Below are 19,544 nucleotides of genomic sequence, written 5' to 3'. Positions count from 1 at the left end.
CAATATGCTGCTATTTCTGATCGTGGAGACATAGCCTAAGGCTGCGTGTCCACTATGCGTTTTTCAAGCGTTTTTGCCATGGAATTTCCGCAGTGAAAACGCTTGGTAATACGTGCCCCATGGTCCCCAATGATAATCTGCATGTGCTGTGCACATGCTGCGGAAATTTCCACTACGGATTATCATTGCAGAAAAATAGTCAGCATGTCCATTAATTTTGTGGACACGCAGCGTAATTGCCGCCACTGACTTGCATTGAAATGCATAATATCCGCGTGAGCACATTTGCACATGCGGATATTAAGCGGTTCAATGTGCGGATGGTACCCGGGTCTGGAGAAGAGGAGACTCTCCTCCAGACCCGGGTACCATAGTACCTGTTGAAAAAATAATTTAAAACAAAAAATAAAGATTATACTTACCTTCCGATGGCACCCGGTCTTTTCTCCGCTACGTCCGGTCTCTTGTACGGCTCGCGGTGGTGTGAAAGGACCTGCCATGACATCATTTAGTCATGTGACAGGTCACGCGACCGCTGAAGTCGGCGGTCGCGTGACCTTTCACATGACTAAATGACGCCATGAAAGGTCCTTTCACACCACCGCGAGCCGAGAAAAGACCGGGGGCCATGGCGATGAGAGTTAAAAACACAGCGAGGCTCCTTAAAGGGTCACTATTGACTTTTAGGATTGCTACTTCCTGTAGGTGGAGCTGTATAGTTCTAGTCCTCTTCCTCTCTGAAGAGACAATTTGCATATTTCTCAGAGGAGCATTGCAGCTTTAAAAGTCTCCTCACTGTGACATGCTTAACATGTCGTTCGCTGCAAGAAAAAGGCTAAGTGCCCATGATGCAGAAATGCTGCGGATTTTTCCCTGAGCGTTCCTGGCACAAAAAAACGCATGCGGATTGTACATGCGTTTTTTCTGCAAGGTAGAAGCGTTTTGAACATGCGATATCGCACGGTTGTTAAACGCTTTTCCAAGCGATTTTAGCATCACTTGGAAAGTGCTTTACAACTTGGTCACAATATAAAAATCCATGCATCCGGCATGGATTTATATAGTGTGACCAAGAATGGTAAAAAAAAAAAAAAATAAATAAATAAATAAAAAAAAAACATTATACTCACCTTCCATGGCCCCTGGTCTCCTTCTCCAGTGCGTCTGGTGTCTTCGGCGGCTCGCTGTGGTGTAAAATGACCTTACATGACGTACTTTAGTCATGTGACAGTTCACACGACCACCGACGTCAGCGGTCGCGTGACCTGTCACATGACTAAATGACATCATGGAAGGTCCTTTTACCACCGAGAGCAGCTGAAGAGCCAGCAGCACCGCCGGGAGCAGACAGGGGGCCATCAGAAGGTGAGTATATGTTTATTTTAATTCTTTTTTAACTACAAGTACTATGGTAACCGGGTCTAGAGGAGAGTCTCCTCTTCTCCAGACCTGGGTACCATCCGCGCATTGAATCGCATCATATCAGCATGTGTAGTCATGCGGATGTTATGTGGTTCCATGCAAGTCAATGGCGGCTAAAACGCCGCAATTCCGCAAAATTAATGGACGTGCTGCAGATTTATCCGCAATAATAATCCGCAGCGGAAATTTCCGCAGCATGTGCACAGCACATGTGGATTATCATTGGGGACCATTGCAGACCTATTACCAAGCGTTTTCTAAGCGTTTCCGCAGCGGAAATTACGCTGCGGAAACGCTTAAACGCATAGTGGGCACACAGCCAAAATGTTACCCCTTAGTTGCAGGTAAAAAACGCACATCTGTTTTTAATGCATTTCCTCTGTGGAAACGCATGTAATCTGCATCTAATTTTATGAATAAAGTTTTGTCAAAGACAAATAGCAGGTAATGTCGAAAACAAGACAGCTTTATTTAAAGCATGACACATCAAAACAGGCAAAAAAATGCAGCATCCAAAATGCACTTTAAGAAAATGCAATGAAAATATGCAAGTAAAGTAATTGAACCTCTTGATGCCGCAGCCAATTTCCATTTTTTGAATTTCTGTTTTTTCCTCCCCTTATACCCCCAGTGCCATAAATTTTAATTTTATGTCCATTTAGCCAGCCACCTGCTTGTATTCCCTCTATCTCCACCCACTTCTTCTTTGATCGACAGATCTGGATTCAAAGGGGCCGGATGGAGAACAATCAGGTGGGAAACTGTATATAAATGAGTGGCCCCGCCATGGAGCACAGCGCGCCTGTGCTTGGTTTGAACAGTCATTCTTTGCTGACAGAGTCCTTTTAAGACAATTAAAGAGGAATTTTCACCAGTTTTAGCATATTAAAGTGGTCACATCATGGAACTGTCCCTGCAGAGCTGAATAAAATGTAGTTTTTATTTTTTAACCCCTTCATGATGGGTTCCGTTCTTTGACGCGGATTCAGGAGCCCATCTCTCTGCAGGCTGTGTTATTCAGCAATCACCTACCTCTAACAGCCGTGAGTTAAGTGGAGCTCTGCCTTCGGCTATTAACTTACTAAATGTCGCTGTAACTCTGTGACAATACGCTAACCACTCATTGGTGTTCCCAAGTTGTCATGACAGCCGGGGGTCTGCTGAAGACCCCTGTGCCGGTCATAACTGTGCTTCTAAGAAAGACAACATTTTCATAGGACGCCTTGATTTTTCCTATATTCAAAAAAATTGTGGTATTGCTGTGTATAATACAAGCGATCACAACTGCATCAATACAAAATACAGCAAAAGTTTTAAAAAAAAGTTTTTAAGAATATGGAAAAAAATATATACAAAGTTTGAATCAGCCTTTTCCCCCATTTAAGATACAGGTTGAAAAAAATACACGTGCTATCACTACATCAATAAAAGCTAAACCAAAATATAAAATGAAATAATCCGATCTGTAAAAAAAAAATACAACTTGTACCAGAAAAAACAAACTCTCATACAACTATATGGAAAAATAAAAAAAGTTATGGCTCTTGGAAAAAGGGGAGGAAACTGCTATACTCACCTCTGGTGTCGGTACTGGCCCTTCTGGGGCTCGCGTGATGTTATCCCAGCGGCCACTTCACTCTCACCTCCTTTGGACATAAGTCACATCCGCAGGAGATCAGAGCTGTGGCTGCTCTCACTTCCTTCAGATGTCAGACTTGTCCTTAGGAGAGAAGCGGTCACTGATTATGTCACACGATCCCTGGGACCAATGTCACCGAGCCATGGGAGAGCCAGTGCCAACTCCGCTAGCACAGCGCCGGAGGAGTATAAGTGTTATTTTACTTAAGGGATCAGTGATTGAGAAGAGGTTGTCAAAGTAGTGAACAACACCTTTAAACAGTTATTGATAAGCAATTACTAGAGACATTTATAATTGTGGCCAACCGGTTGGAGGTCACAGCACTACCAATGTGGCCAACCGGTCGGAGGTCACAGCACTACCAATGTGGCCAACCGGACAGAGGCACAGCACTACCAATGTGGCCAACCGGTCGGAGGTCACAGACAACCTTACATAACATGCAAATCAGAAGTGCGGCAGAGTTTCAGAATTCCAAACAAATCAGAGATAATGTAAACTAAGGAACTCGCATCTCTGGCCAGTAGTCTATATGTAATGAACACAAATAAAGAAGCCCAAGTATAACCCGGGGATGCCCGATGCCCACCCTCCCACTGTAACCCGGGGATGCCCATCCTCCCACTGTAACCCGGGGATGCCCGATGCCCACCCTCCCACTGTAACCCCGGTGACGCCCATCCTCCCACTGTAACCCCGGGGACGCCCATCCTCCCACTGTAACCCCGGGGACGCCCATCCTCCCACTGTAACCCCGGGGACGCCCATCCTCCCACTGTAACCCCGGGGACGCCCATCCTCCCACTGTAACCCCGGGGACGCCCATCCTCCCACTGTAACCCCGGGGATGCCCGATGCCCATCCTCCCACTGTAACCCCGGGGATGCCCGATGCCCATCCTCCCACTGTAACCCCGGGGATGCCCGATGCCCATCCTCCCACTGTAACCCCAGGGATGCCCGATGCCCATCCTCCCACTGTAACCCCAGGGATGCCCATCCTCCCACTGTAACCCGGGGATGCCCACTCTCTATAACCAAGGAATGCCCACCCTCCCACCTATAACCACGGGGATGCCCACCCTCCCACCTATAACCACGGGGATGCCCACCCTCCCACCATAAATGTGCAGCTCTGACCATCCCGTAGACGCTTGACGACACTAATCTGTGGGGACATAACGCTGTTTGCACGATATTCCCTCTGGAGTGCAGCGCCTGCTCCCCGGGGGTCTCCTCCGGATCGCTCCCCCTCAGTAAGTCGCTCTTACAAATCTCCGATCCCTCGTGCAGGCGCCATGCTCAGTGGAAACCACTTCCAACCGAGGTCAGGACCGTGCAGGCCGCAGAATCTTCCGCCATCTTTAACACTGAGACATGACAAACAACACATTCCCGGGCCGCAGAGGAAGCGTCGCCTCCATGTAGCGCGGGCACCGAGGACGGGCAGCGACAAGTGCGGCAGACGTCCTCACCTACAGCGGGAGCTCCTCCGCCCGGGCGGCCCCTGCTGTCCTCACCGCCCGCTCAGGAACACAACGACCAGTCCTATGGAGCCGCGGGCTGGGGCGTGCACGCAGCTTCTGCCGGTGTCTCCGCGGCTTCTGGGTGTCTCACACGCTCCGTTTCCCGCTCTTACCGATTTCTTCTCCCCGTTTTCCAACGCGCTCTAGCTTCCCTGTAACGCATCCGACACAAAATGGCGGCGGAGGAGGAAATGATACCTCAGCCAGCCTCCATGTTACACACAGACCCGCCCCCTGCCCGTCACGTCCTACAGCCGGGACATTAGCCAAGTCTGCAGGGCGAAAATGTCCATATGCATTGTACTGTGTGAGGAAACCGGAGTGTGTGCACTGGCGGCAGAACTGTTACTGACTGCGAGAGGGAAACGTGCACCCCCCCACTGTAGGACCGTGCACCCCCCCACTGTAGGACCGTGCACCCCCCCACTGTAGGACCGTGCGCCCCCCCCACTGTAGGACCGTGCGCCCCCCCCGCTGTAGGACCGTGCACCCCTCCCCCTGTAGGACCGTGCGCCCCCACTGCTGTAGGACCGTGCACCCCTCCCCCGCTGTAGGACCGTGCCCCCCCTCCTGCTGTAGGACCGTGCACCCCCCCGCTGTAGGACCGTGCACCCCCCCGTAGGACCGTGCACCCCCCCGTAGGACCGTGCGTCCCCCCCTTCGCTGTAGGACCGTGCGCCCCCCCCTTCGCTGTAGGACCGTGCGCCCCCTCTGCTGTAGGACCGTGCGCCCCCTCCGCTGTAGGACCGTGCTCTCCCCCTCCGCTGTAGGACCGTGCACCCCCCTGTAGGACCGTGGACACCCCCCGCTGTAGTACCGTGCACCCCTCCCCCTGTAGGACCGTGCACCCCCCTCCGCTGTAGGACCGTGCGCCCCTCCCTGCTGTAGGACCGCGCACCCCCCCTCCGCTGTAGGACCGCGCACCCCCCCTCCGCTGTAGGACCGCGCACCCCCCCTCCGCTGTAGGACCGCGCACCCCCCCTCCGCTGTAGGACCGCGCGCCCCGCCTCCCCCCGCTGTAGGACCGTGCGCCCCCCTGCTGTAGGACCGTGCGCCCCCCCCCCGCTGTAGGACCGTGCTCTCCCCCTCCGCTGTAGGACCGTGCACCCCCCTGTAAGACCGTGCACCCCCCTGTAGGACCGTGGACACCCCCCGCTGTAGTACCGTGCACCCCTCCCCCTGTAGGACCGTGCACCCCCCCTCCACTGTAGGACCGTGCGCCCCTCCCTGCTGTAGGACCGCGCACCCCCCCTCCGCTGTAGGACCGCGCGCCCCGCCTCCCCCCGCTGTAGGACCGTGCGCCCCCCTGCTGTAGGACCGTGTGCCCCCCCACGCTGTAGGACCCTGCGCCCCCCCTGCTGTAGGACCATGCGCCCCCCCCCCTGCTGTAGGATCATGCTCCCCCCCCTTCCCTCGCTGTAGGATCGTGCTCACCCCTCACTAGTGGACTCGCTGGCCCCCTTTACTAGCTCTCGGCCATAGTTGCCTGCACAGATTTGGGCTGGCCCAGTTTCTGGTGTCTCTGGGAAGTGAAGGTAACTTTCCATAGTAATTGGACATGAGCGGATCGATGTATGGGACTCGGGGCCAGTGTCCAGGTCAGTGGTCCCGGGGGCTAGACAGGAGGCCCGCCAATCTCTTACCTTCCAGTGACCGGAGCGACGTTACCTGTGCGATATGAGCCATGTAGCCGCTAGGGGCCACTAACGAGTCCAACAAATCCAAATTTAAATTTGATAGGAGGTATTGCGTTATCTGTATATGCTTCATATCTTATGATTTCTTGTGTGAGGGTACCTGCCGTTAAACCCCAGTTTGGGGTTTTATCTATCGATTATTTTGTCATGTTGGAGTTGTGTTCCCGCCTGGTAATTGTCTTGCTAAATGCAGCAAATGATTAGAGATAAAAGGGGATTTGAGAAAAATGTTATATGTTTCCAAACGTCATCTCTACAAGGAATTTTTTATTTTGGAACTACAGTAGACTAATAATATCTATTAAGATTATCTTGCTACAGTGGCATGTAAAAGTTTGGGCACCCCTGGTCAAAATCACTGTTATTGTGAACAGTTAAGCAAGTTGAAGATGAAATGATCTCTAAAAGGCATATTGTTAAAGATGACATATTTCAGTTGTATTTTAGGCAAATAAATATATAGTCTTTTTTTTTTTTTCATTTTAAAAAATTACAATAAGGGAAATGGCCCTATGCAAAAGTTTGGGCACCCTTGGAGATTTGTGTGCTTTGATAATTTTGACCAAGGTTTCAGACCATGGCTTGTTCACTACCATCTTTAGGAAATGCCAGGTGATGAAAATTTCCCAGCTTTGTAAAACCAAGCCTCCTCTAACTTTATACCAAAAAAACAGCAGCCATGGGTTCTTCTAAGCAGCTGCGTAGCACTCTGAAAATGAAAATGGTGGAGGCCCATAAAGCAGGAGAAGGCTATAAGAAGATAGCAAAGTGTTTTCAAGTTGCCCTTTCCTCAGTTTGAAATGTATTTAAGAAATGACAGTTAACAGGAACAGTGAAGGTCAAGATAAGGTCTGGAAGACCAAGCAAAATTTCAGTGAGAGCTGTTCGTACGATTGCTAGAGAGGCAAATCAGAACCCCCGCTTGACCTCAAAAGACCTACAGAAAGATTTAGCAGACTCTAGCTTTGTGGTTCATTGTTCTACTGTTCAGAGACACCTGCACAAATATGACCTTCATGGAAGAGTCATCAGAAGATAACCTCTCCTGCAGCCTCACCATAAAATTCAGCATCAGAAGTATGCAAAAGAACATCTAAACAAGCCTGATACATTTTGTTAACAAGTTCTGTCGACCGAAAAGGTTAAAATAGAAGTCTTTGGCCACAATGATCAAAGATATGCTATAATAATAAATAATAATAATAATAATATGTGTGGAGAAAAAAGGCCACCAAATTTCAGGAAAATAACATCTCGCCAACTATTAAGCATGGGGGTGGATCAGTCATGCTTTGGGGTTGTGTTGCAGCCGATGGTACAGGGGACATTTCACGGGTAGAGGGAACAATGGAAATGAAATTTCAACAAATTCTTGATGCAAACATAACACCATCTGTAAAAAAAACTGAAGTTGAAAAGAGGATGGCTTCTATAAATGGTTAATGATCCTAAACAAACATCAAAATCCACAATAGGCTACCTCAAAAGGTGCAAGCTAAAGGTTTTACAATGGCCCTCACAGTCCCCTCTTCTGAACATCAATGAAAATCTGTGGCTAGACCTCAAAATAGCAGTGCATGCAAGATGACCAAGGAATCTCACAGAACTGGAAGGATTTTCCAAGGAAGAATGGATGAAAATCCCTCAAACAAGAATTGAAAGACTCTTGCCTTGCTACAAAAAGCTTTTACAAGCTGTGATACTTTCAAAAGGGGGTGCTACTAGGTACTAACCATGCAGGATGCCCAAACTTTTGCATTGGTCCATTTTCCTTTTTCGTCATATTTAAAATGTAAAAAGATTAAAATATATATTTTGCCTAAAATACAAAGGAAATCTGTTCTCTTTAACTTCAGGCCTTTTAGAGATCATTTCATCTTCAACTTGCTTAACTGTTCACAATAACACTAACTTTGACCAGGGGTGCCCAAACTTTTACATGCCACTGTATTTGTGATCCATGACTGTTATATGAGGATAGGATGTCTCTCAAAAAACCTATCTGGGGGTCTCTCCTTAGTCTGCATGTCGTCTTGTTAGACATTATAGCCTATTGCTTATTGTTTTGAGCATCTATTTACATTGACAGCAATTGATCATTTTTCCAATATCATTTATGTGTGTATTTCTGTGTCATATAGTATTTGTTGTGTGCCTCTAGGCAATATTTTATTGATATCTATTAAAGGTTATCTTTTAACGTTTTTTTTCTTTGATGTGAGATATATTTATATACCCATGAAGTTATTCTATTTTCGGAATGTAATTGGTATCACCCTGAACGAACCAACCTATAAAAGCATCACATTTAACCGTTCAGTGCACACATAAAAAAATAAAATACACACCAAAATTATAGCTTTTTCGTCATACTGACACACAAAACATAAAATAAAAAGTGATCAAATTAAAAAAAATGGTATCAATAAAAACATAATATAGTCCCGCAAAAATCAAGCTTTGTCGGCATAAAAAAGAAAAAAGTTGCAACTATTAGAATCTGAAGATAAAAAAAAATATATTGTTTGTAAAAAAAAATTGATTTTAGTGTACAAAAGAAGAAAAACGTTAAAACCTACAGTTGTGCTCAAAAGTTTACACACCCCGGAAGAATTTCTCCTTTCTTGGCCTTGTTTCAGAGAATATGAATGATAACAAAAAACTTTTTCTCCACTCATGGTTATTGGTTGGGTGAAGCCATTTATTGTCAAACTACTGTTTTCTCTTTTTAAATCTTAATGACAACCAAAAACATCCAAATGACCCTGATCAAAAGCTCACATAAAAAATTCTGCCGGGGTATGTAAACTTTTGAGCACAACTGCATATTAAGGTGGTATTAAGGTGGTATGAGTGCGATCATACTGGCCAGAAGAATAACATTTTCATATCAGTTTTACCATATTCTGAATATGAATTGATTTTTTTCTTCTTCATTCTGCCACCCAATAATTGAAAAAAAAGCCATCAAAAAATGTTTTGTAGTCCAAAATGGTACGAAGAAAAATGTAAACTCCAGCAGAAAACAAGACCTCACACAGGTCTTGCAGTGGAAAAAAAAAGTAATACAGTGGTGTGAAAAAGTGTTTACCCCCTCCCTGATTTCTTATTCTTTTGCATGTTTGTCACACTTAAATGTTTCAGATCACAAAACAAATTTAAATATTAAAGATAACACAAGTAAACACAAAATGCAGTTTTTAAATGAAGGTCTTTATTATTAAGGGAAAAAGAAATCCAAACCAACATGGCCATAGGGCAGCAATCAGGCCTGTGTGTGGCTAGGGAAATTGAAAGCTCCACAAAGATGTGATAAACCTCAGTTAATTAATGTTTTAAAGTGGTGAGGATCACTTTTTCAAACAGGGCCCTGTAGGTTTGGATTTATTTTTCCCTTAACCCCTTTACCACCTTGGGTTTTTGCATTTTCGTTTTTTGCTCCCTGTCTTTCCAGAGCCATAACTTTTTTATTTTTCCGTCAATATGGCTGTGTAAAGGATTTTTTTTTTGTGGAACGAGTTGAAGGTTTGAACGACACCATTGGTTTTACCATATTGTATACTGGAAAACGGGAACAAAATTTCAAGTGCGGTGACATTGCAAAAAAAGTGCAATTCCACAATTTTTTTTTTCAATGTTCAATAAATGTAAAACTGACCTGCCATTATGATTCTCCAGGTCATTACAAGTTCTTAGATGCCAAACATGTATAGGTCCTTTTTTATTTAAGTGGTGAAAAAAAATTCCAAAGTTTGTAAAAAAAAAAAAATGGCACCATTTTCCGAGACCTGTAGCATCTCCATTTTTCGAGATTTGGTTCTGGGTGATGGCTTATTTTTTGCGCGCCGAGCTGACGTTTTTATTGATACCATGTTGGGATAGATATGATGTTTTGATTGTCTGTTATTGCATTTTATTGCAATGTTGCAGCGACCACAAAAACGTAATTCTGCATTTTGATTTTTTTTTTCTCTTTTCTCGTTACGCAGTTTACCGATCTAATCAATTCTTTTTCTATATTGATAGATTGGGCGATTCTGAATATGATACCAAATATGTGTAATTTTGAATTTTTTTTTAGTCTTTTATTTGAATGGGTCAAAAGGGGGGTGATTTGAACTTTTATTTATTTTTTGTTTATATTTTTGAAAACTATTTTTTTACTCTTCACTGGCTTCTTTAGTCTCCATGGGAGATTAGAAGCTGCTACACACAGCAGGGCTTCAGGGCTCACTTGCTATGAGCGCGGACAACTGGGTGGCACTCATAGCATGCTGGCAATGACAGCCGCAGGGGTCTCCTGCAAACCCCAGGTTGTCATGCCAACCCTTCGGCAACCTACGATCATGTGACAGGGTTGCCGATGTGCGGAGCTAGTGACGCTCGATCATGTTAAATGCTGTTGTCAGAGATTGACAGCAGCATTTAACATGTTAAGAGCCGCGGCTGGATCACGATTCCACCCGCGGCTGTTAGGGGCACATGTCAGGTAATGAAATCAGCTGACTTGTACGGGAAAAGTTGTGGGCTCATCTCTCGAAGTCATAGGTCGTTGGAGGGTTAATAATAAAGACCTTCATTTAAAAACTGCATTTTGTGTTTACTTGTGTTATTTTTGTCTAATATTTAACCCCTTTCTGTCATTGTGCGTAATAATACGTCCCTGTGCCCCGGGCCTCATTGACCAGGGACGTATTATTACGCATCGGCGATCACACCCACACAAAGGCTGATTCTAACAGCTGACACCCTGCACCGCTCCCGACACTTTAAACCCCTGAATGCTGCGATCGGTGTGATAGCATCATTTAGCAAAAACCCCAATATACATCTGATATTGCTGTAATCGCGACCAAATAAAGTCGTCTAATCACTTATACCGCATGAGGAACAGTGTAAAAAATAAATAAAACCAATTCTTCACTTGCTGTTGATTTGTTCATTCTGTCTCCCAAAGATCGCAGTATAGCTCGGCGCACATTTTTCTCGCGCTGAGCACTTACACCTGGGTTTCTGCGTAAATCTCCACGTGATTCAGGTACCGTGGACGCTGTCTGGCCTATGATCCCACGGTGTCCGTCTTTTTATTAGGCGTGCACAAAAGTGCCGTCAGCCACAGTTTTGTGAACCTCTGAAAAAAAAACACAGCTAAACAGAGGCCATACCGAGTCCAGAATCTGCTGCCTCATTATAGTAAATGGATTAGGGTTGTGTTAGGTCTGCTGGCGCTCCCTCCTCCATCATCATTGCTCGCGCTGACAGCCGGAGGGGGGGCCCGGTGTGAGCAATGAGGGAGTGTCAGCAGACGCTTCGACCCCCATCATTCTTCCTCGGCGCTGATGTCTAAGAGCAGCGGGCACAATGATGTCATTACAGGGCGCCCGCTGCTCTGGGATGTGCGGCGCTTCACATCGCATGCTGAGGAGACTGGAGCATCGGGTCGAACCAGGAGATGTAAGTACTGTATTTATTGTTTTTAAATCCGTGACTGGTGGCCATAATACAGTATGGGGGTGCATTGTATTGTGTGGAGGATAATGGGGTGAGTGCATTATATTGTGTGGAGAACCATGGGGGGAGTGCATTATATTGTGTGGAGAACCATGGGGGGAGTGCATTATATTGTGTGGAGGACCATGGGGTGTATTATATTGTGTGGAGGACCATGGGGAAAGTGCATTATATTGTGCGCAGGACCATGAGGGGGTGTATTATATTGTATGGAGGATCATGGAGGGGGGCATTATATTGTGTGGAGGACCATGGGGGTGGATTATAGTGTATGGAGGACCATGGGGGGTGCACCTTATTGTATGGAGGACCATGGGGTGCATTATACTGTATGGAGGATCATGGGGGGTGCATTATATTGTGTGTAGGACCATGGGGGTGCATTATACTGTATGGAGGATCATAGGGGTCACATTATACTTGTATGTAGGACCATGGGGGTGCATTATATTGTGTGGAGGACCATGGGGGTGAATTATACTGTATGGAAGACCATGGGTTGCATTATACTGTATTGAGGACCATGGGGGTGCATTATACTGTATGGAGGACCATGGGGGTACATTATACTGTATGGAGGATCATGGGAGGCACATTATATTGTGTGGAGGACCATGGGGGATGCATTATACTGTATGGAGGACCATGGGGGTGCATTATATTGTATGCAGGACCATGGGGCGTGCATTATACTGTATGGAGGATCATGGGGGTTGCATTTTATTGTATGGAGGACCGTGGGGATTGCATTATATTGTGTGGAGGATCATGGGGGGAGCATAATACTTTATGGGGACAATGAAAGAGGAATCTAGGACTTCAGCAGGAGGAAAATTACTTATGTAAAGGTTGGAAAGTTGTGAGACATGCTCTCCTGTGACCCCAAAAATTATTTTATTTTTTATTAGGTGGGGGGTCTAATTAGAACTGCTGCTATGGGGCCCCATGATTTCTGTGTACGCCCCTGAGCACAGCGTATTTACTGTATCCTGCTTTTTCATGTCATACACTATCATTTCTATTTTTTTATATCTTCCATTTGGATTCATGTGTATTTGACACAGCAGGTTAATTACTACATTATTTTTATAGGTCTCTGTTCATGTTGTAATTCCCATAGTATTCCAGCTCTATAGATGGAGGCTTCATTGTATCTTGTTGATCACAGTACCCCCTACATATTGATATACTTATAGATATATATTTTTCTACTGTATATGTATTATTATTGTTTAATTCAGCATGCCCTATACGGCATTCTGCTTTTTTATTATTGTTCTTGTTTTATATTTTTATTTTAATAAATTATGGTTTTAACTTGATGGATTGCTTCTTTTCTAAGCCGAATATACCTTTTTTGTCTGACTTATTTGTTGTGGTATCTGGAGCTGATAAAGCCTGGAAGATAACTGCCTCCAGAGATTATTTTACATGAAGGGGGAGTTACCAGTGTGAGACAAGTAACATTTTTTGCAGCTTCTTGAGCTCTGCTGTATTGTAACAATATTACACCCATGTCTGCCTGTGAGCTGGAAGCTGGAACTGAGAGGAAACTGGGTATGTGTCAGGTGTAATCACACACAGCTCTGCAGTGAGATCAGGAGAGCAGAGAGTGGCCATTACACTGGTAACTCCCCTTCATGTATAATAAGCTCTGGAGGCAGAATTATTGTCCACGCAACATCCTCCCCAGAGCCTGGGAGAAGTCATTTATGTAAAGTGATAAAAGATGATTTCTCAGCAACAACACATCTGATGAGACATACAGGGATCACTTTATTCAGCAGTCTGTAACCTGTATGCCCATATTAATAGTTTAGATGGGTCAAATGTGGTGACAGATTCACTTTAAATTTTTTTTGTCATCTAAAACATTTAAGTGTGACAAACATGCAAAATAATAAGAAATCAGAAAGGGGGTAAACACTTTTTCACACCACTGTAGCTCTCAGAATAGGACGCTACAATAACACATACTTTTTTTGTAAATCATTGTTTTTAGCGTGCAAAAATAGCAAATTATGAAAATACTACATAGCTCTGACATCACTGTGATAATACTGACCCAAAGGATAAAGTCGTATAATCATGTTTACCACACGGTGAACAGTGTAAAATTGCATAAAAAAATTAAAAAATTCCGGAATTTATGTTTATTTGTTCATTCTGTTTTTCAAATATTGGAATAAGAAGCGTATAAAAAATGTTATGTACTGCCAAATGGCACAAATAAAAACTTAATTTCATCCCGCAAAAAATATGCCCCTTCTCAGATTTGTTTTTTTGTCAATGGAAAATATAGGTTTTCTATATTCCTAGTAGTTCAAAGACACTGGAAAAGAGACATGTCTTCCAAAAAAACTATGTAGTAAAATCCATGTTCAGAAAGCCAAATGCCCCCCCTTCTGAGACCCGCAGCATGCTCAAACTACACTTAATGTGAATATGAATAGCATTGCTGCAGAGGGGCGAACGCACATAAAGGGGTTCTCTGGGTCTAATCTTTGATGACCTATCCACTGGATAGTTCAATAGTATGAGATTGGTGGGGGTCCGACACTGGATCGATCACCTATTAGCTGAAAACTGCTCTTGGCATTGGAACTAAATGATGTGCAGGTGGAACATAGCACCGTACATTGCTTAGTGACCACAGATGAGTACTGCACGTTGTCTCCCATTGAAGTGAATGCAGTATTGTATTCAGGCAGCAGCCACTAATTAATGTATGGGATTGCTATATATAACCCATACATTGGTTAGGCTAGGTGCACACCATGCCCATGCACCGAGCCTACAGTATACGTATGGAAATTTTCCCAGACGTATATTGTGTACTGTAAAGTCTCCATAGGTTGAAAGTATGTTTTTTTTTCAGCCACTGTCATGCACTTATTATAACTGTATAGGAGAATGCAGGAGGCTGCAATTTCCTATACAGGGAGACACTGCAAAGAGATGTATATGGTGATGTACATGTCTTTTTATAGTGGGTCTGGAGGACTATATGGGGCCCATAATACTGTATGAAGGACTACATGGGACCTATAATAATGTATGGAGGACTATATGAGGCCCATAATACTGTATGGAGGACTATCTGGGGCCCATAATACTGTATGGAGGACTATCTGGGGCCCATAATATTGTATGGAGGACTGTCTGTGGCCTATAATAATGTATGGAGAACTATGTGGGGCCCATAATAATATATGGAGGACTCTCTGGGGCACATAATACTGTATGCTATGTGGGGGCCATTATACCATTTGGAGGACTGTGGGGACTATTATACTATATAAAACACTATGTGGGTACCATTATACTGTTTGCAGGTCTATATGAAGGGGCCGTTATACTTTTTGCAGGTATATGTGGGGGGTATTATACTGTTTGCAGGATTATGTGGTGGCCATTATACTGTTTGCAGGATTATGTGGTGGCCATTATACTGTTTACAGGACTATGCGGGGGCCATTATACTGTTTGTTGGACTATGTGAGGGGCCACTATACTGTTTGCAGAACTGTGTGGGAGCCGTTATACTGTTTGCAGGACTATATGGGTGGACCATTATACTGTTTGCAGGACTATATGGGTGGACCATTATACTGTTTGCAGGACTGTGTGGGGCCATTATACTGTTTGCAGGACTACCGGGGGATTGTACTGTTTGCAGGACTATGTGGGGGGGGGGGGGCATTATATTGTTTGCAGGTCCATGTGGGGGCCATTATACTGTTTGCAGGTCTATGTGGGATTGGGCATTAAACTGTTTGGAGGACTGAGTGGGGCCATTATATTGTATTCAAGCAATTATGCATTGTGGAGGTTTTTGTGGGGTCCATCATGCTGTGTAAAGGGCTGTGTAGGGGCCACTAGGCTGTTTTGAGAGCTGGTGGAGGCCATTATACAGTGTGGATTGTTGTATTGGAGTCATCATACTGAGTGGAGGGTTGTGAGGGCCATTATACTTTATGGAGTGCTGTGTGGCGATCACAGTTAGGGGATCATAGTGTGTTGGGGTCACCATACTTTGTCGGGGGAGGGTCATCATACATACTGTGTTTCGGGGGGACACTTGTTGGCATCATACTTTATAGGGGCAATGAAAGGGCAATTTTGGGGTTTCAATAGGTAGAAAATTACTTTACAAGGGCTGCAAAGTTGTGAGATATGCTCTTCTGTGACCCCGCCAAATGTTAAGTTAGAACTTCTGCTATGGGGCCCCATAAGTTCTATGTACTCCCCTGCTTGAGTGGTGTAAATGGGGTCATTTGTGGGGGGCTTCTGTTGTTTCTGCACCAGGGAACTCAGATAATGGGATATGACGTTCAGAATCAATTGCAACCAAAGTTGAGCTCCAAAAGTTAAATAGCGCTCCTCCCTTCTGTGCCATTTTGTGTTCCCAAATAGTGGATTCTGACTACATATAGGGTATTGTCACGTTCAGTAGAAACTGCTTAACACATTTCTCAGTGCATTTTCTCTCATTACAGCTTGTGAAAATAAACAATTTGAGGCTAAAACAAAATTTCACTTTGCATTAATTGCTATGAAGCACCTCAAAGGTTAGATTCACTAAGTTGCGGGTTAACAAATATGGCTTATTGAACAGAATTCCCATTAAAATGTAACATTTATTAGATCATTTAAAAATAGTCAAAAATAGTCAATTGACTATTTTTAAATGATCCAATAAATGTTACATTTTAACGGGTATTCACCTCAAAGGTTAACAAACTTCCTAAGGCTATGTGCGCACGATCAGGATTTGAAGCAGAAATTTCCTGAGCGTTTCTGCATCTCCTTGGCAGGAAAAACGCTGCGGAAATTCCGTGCGTTTTTTGCGCATTTTTTGATGCGTTTTTGTACATCAATGAATGCTTTTTGGCGCTAAATAAAGTTTTGTTGTGGGACATTGCTTAAACCCTTGGATTACCATCAGAACTGGGGTGAGTATATTGGTTAATTTAAATGATTAAAGACTGTGTCTGTTGTATTTCAAATAAAGTGTTTACTCTGTGTTTGTGTGTTTATTTAACTCTTTACTTTAATTAGGTTTGGTCATGAAAAGGTCTGATTGACACCTTGTCATGACTAAACAAAAGAGCTAGGTGTCAGCTAGTCTCATTCACCCAATCTTCATTAGCATTCCTATTCATATAATTTATGCGGCTGCTGTGAGCTGCTATTTTTAGCCTGGGAAGGAGCCATTTGCAACAGCTCACAGCTGGTTCGTTAGCCGGTACGTCCCTCCGATCAGCACTCAGCGCTTTGGACGCAGCGTATTTTTGGTGCGTCCAAAACGCGGTGTTCTAATGCCGCACTTTTGTTGTCGGTACATGTGAATCTACTGCATATAATGACACTTCAGTCGGTCAAAATCTCTAGAAATCCCATGTCCAATATGCATGCATCTGAGGCTGTGAATCACCCATGGACACTGACATGCAGCGCATGTTTCAGGACCGCAGCATGTCAAAGTCTCTTGCGGAGTCGCTAGTCTCCGCAACAGAAATTTGACCACTAGAATGTATAGAATGCGGTAAATCCGCATGGTTCAGTGAACACATGTGAATTTACCTGCGGTCAATAGAACGCAGCAAAAATATGTGTCCAAAGCGCTGCTACGTCCGGATCGTGGGCACAGAGCCTAAAATAGAATAAAAAAATGGCGTGGGCTCCCGCGTCATTTTTATAACCAGCAGAGGGAAAGCTGACCACTGGGGGCTGATATTAGTAGCCGTTGAAGGGGCCATTAGCCAATAATGTTCCCTGGCTATTAATATCAGCCCACAGCTGTTTGTTTAGCTATTACTGGCTAGATTACAGGGGGACCCCAGAAAAAAATTGATGTGGGGTCCCCCTATAAAATCTAACCAAAAAATGCTAAACTAGACAGCTGCGGGCTGATATTAATAGCCAGGGAAGGGGCCATTGGTACTAGCCCCCACCGTGGCTATTAATATCACCCCTCAGCAGTCCAAGAAATGGCGCATCTATAAGATGCGCCAAATCTGGCGTTCAGCTTCTGCTCTTCCCAGTGCCCTGTAGCAATGGGGTTGGGGTTCACGTCAGCCTTGTCACTGCTGTAGAAGACAGCAGTATATACTGACGGGTGTAAAATCACTCCTGTCAGTATACATTGCTGCTGCAGGAGGTCACTGGGATTTATCAGCTGAAGATCAGCTGATCAGCCCCAGTGAGCTCTCACCGCCATCACCCTGGGGACTTTTTCCTGAAGGTTCCCACGGTGAGGTCACGTGAGCGATCAGCTGATCGGTCATGTGACCGATCAACTGATCGCCCATGTCACCGCAGGTCCTGGCAGCTCAGTACACTGCTGGGAGCTAGCGCGCTCCCGCAGTGTACTGCCGACTACTGCTCCTCCCAGCCACGCTGCACTCTCGCTGTTATCAGCGACAGTCAGATGAGAGGAGTAGTAGTTCTCCCAAACCGGGTACCACTCGCAGTGTGTTTCCGGCGTGAATTCGCGCCCATTGGCTTTAATTGAAACTCAGCAAATCCGCAAGTATAGATATTATATCTGCGTGTTTGCTGCGGTTCAATGCAAGTCAATGGGCGCAAATTTGACCAATAATGAGAGTGATGGGGTGCTACGCCAGATGACCTGGCCTCCACAGTCACCAGACCTGAACCCAATCGAGATGGTTTGGGGTGAGCTGGACCGCAGAGTGAAGGCAAAAGGGCCAACAAGTGCTAAGCATCTCTGGGAACTCCTTCAAGATTGTTGGAAGACCATTTCCGTTGACTACCTCTTGAAGCTCATCAAGAGAATGCCAAGAGTGTGCAAAGCAGTCATCAAAGCAAAAGGTGGCTACTTTGAAGAACCTAGAATATAAGACATATTTTCAGTTGTTTCACACTTTTTTGTTAAGTATATAATTCCACATGCGTTAATTCATAGTTTTGATGCCTTCAGTGTGAATGTACAATTTACATAGTCATGAAAATACAGAAAAATCTTTAAATGAGAAGGTGTGTCCAAACTTTTGGTCTGTACTGTATATTTAATCTGAAATGCCAGAGCATTACAGAGAAAAAGTTTCTCAGCTGATAGTCGAGGTAGGGGAGAACTACTGTCTGAACAATGCACCCAAAGGAGCAAGAGGGAATTATTCCTAGTAAAGAGCTGTCTTTATATCAAGTATATGGCTCCCATAAGGAAACCCTGTTACTCCTTAACACACAAAGAAGAATAACATGCAAAATAATCATAGATAACATGTAAACATAAAATACAAGAGACTAGTCACAAAAAAGAACCAAAATCCAAAAATAGAGATAGTGCACGGATGCTACTCATTAATTGGTTATATATTCCATTGATTCGCATTGTGCTCTGCATCAGCCTCCTGTTTATTGTATATTTGTGTATGTTTCTGTTAACAGGGCAGGGGCTAAACTGTTCAGCTTAGAGTCTCTGAAGCTTTCCTGCTTGGATGATCTCAGGAGTTCAGTAATGGCCACTCTCCTCTCCTACATATACTCGCCTCTGGCAATCTGGATTGCCAGCGTTAGTTTCATACTGCCTGGTGTGAAGTGGAGGTGTTGGCTGTTGGTAGAGGCATTTGGGGTGTTGATCTGTGACTGTTGCTAGGTGTTTTGGCTGTGTGCAAATCCTCATCCTCTCCTATTTTGTTTTCCTTCCTTTTCTCTCTGGTATTCCTCTCTGTTGTCTGTGAGTGCATATTTGTATGATTGGTATTTTCCTTTATCCCTGTAC

General features: G+C 44.7%; 1 protein-coding gene across 3 annotated transcripts in view; it reads right to left on the bottom strand.

The window, feature by feature from the left end:
• WTAP (WT1 associated protein) overlaps positions 1-4,826 on the bottom strand; it is a 63,436-nt gene extending 58,610 nt beyond the window's left edge. Inside the window, exon 1 of one of the 3 annotated variants that reach the window (XM_073672757.1) lies at positions 4,536-4,826. The gene's annotated coding sequence lies outside the window, so the exon portion shown is untranslated. The remainder of the gene's footprint in view (positions 1-4,535) is intronic. The other 2 variants (XM_073672756.1, XM_073672758.1) reach the window with 2 other exon arrangements.
• Positions 4,827-19,544: the final 14,718 nt, after the last annotated feature.

Source organism: Phyllobates terribilis, unplaced genomic scaffold (assembly GCF_046119375.1).
Source record: "Phyllobates terribilis strain yellow unplaced genomic scaffold, ASM4611937v1 Scaffold_3__8_contigs__length_932513732, whole genome shotgun sequence".
In the NCBI taxonomy this organism is placed as follows: Eukaryota; Metazoa; Chordata; class Amphibia; order Anura; family Dendrobatidae; genus Phyllobates; species Phyllobates terribilis.
The sequence above is the reverse complement of the archived record's forward strand: the minus strand, read 5'-3'. Positions and strand labels throughout refer to the sequence as shown.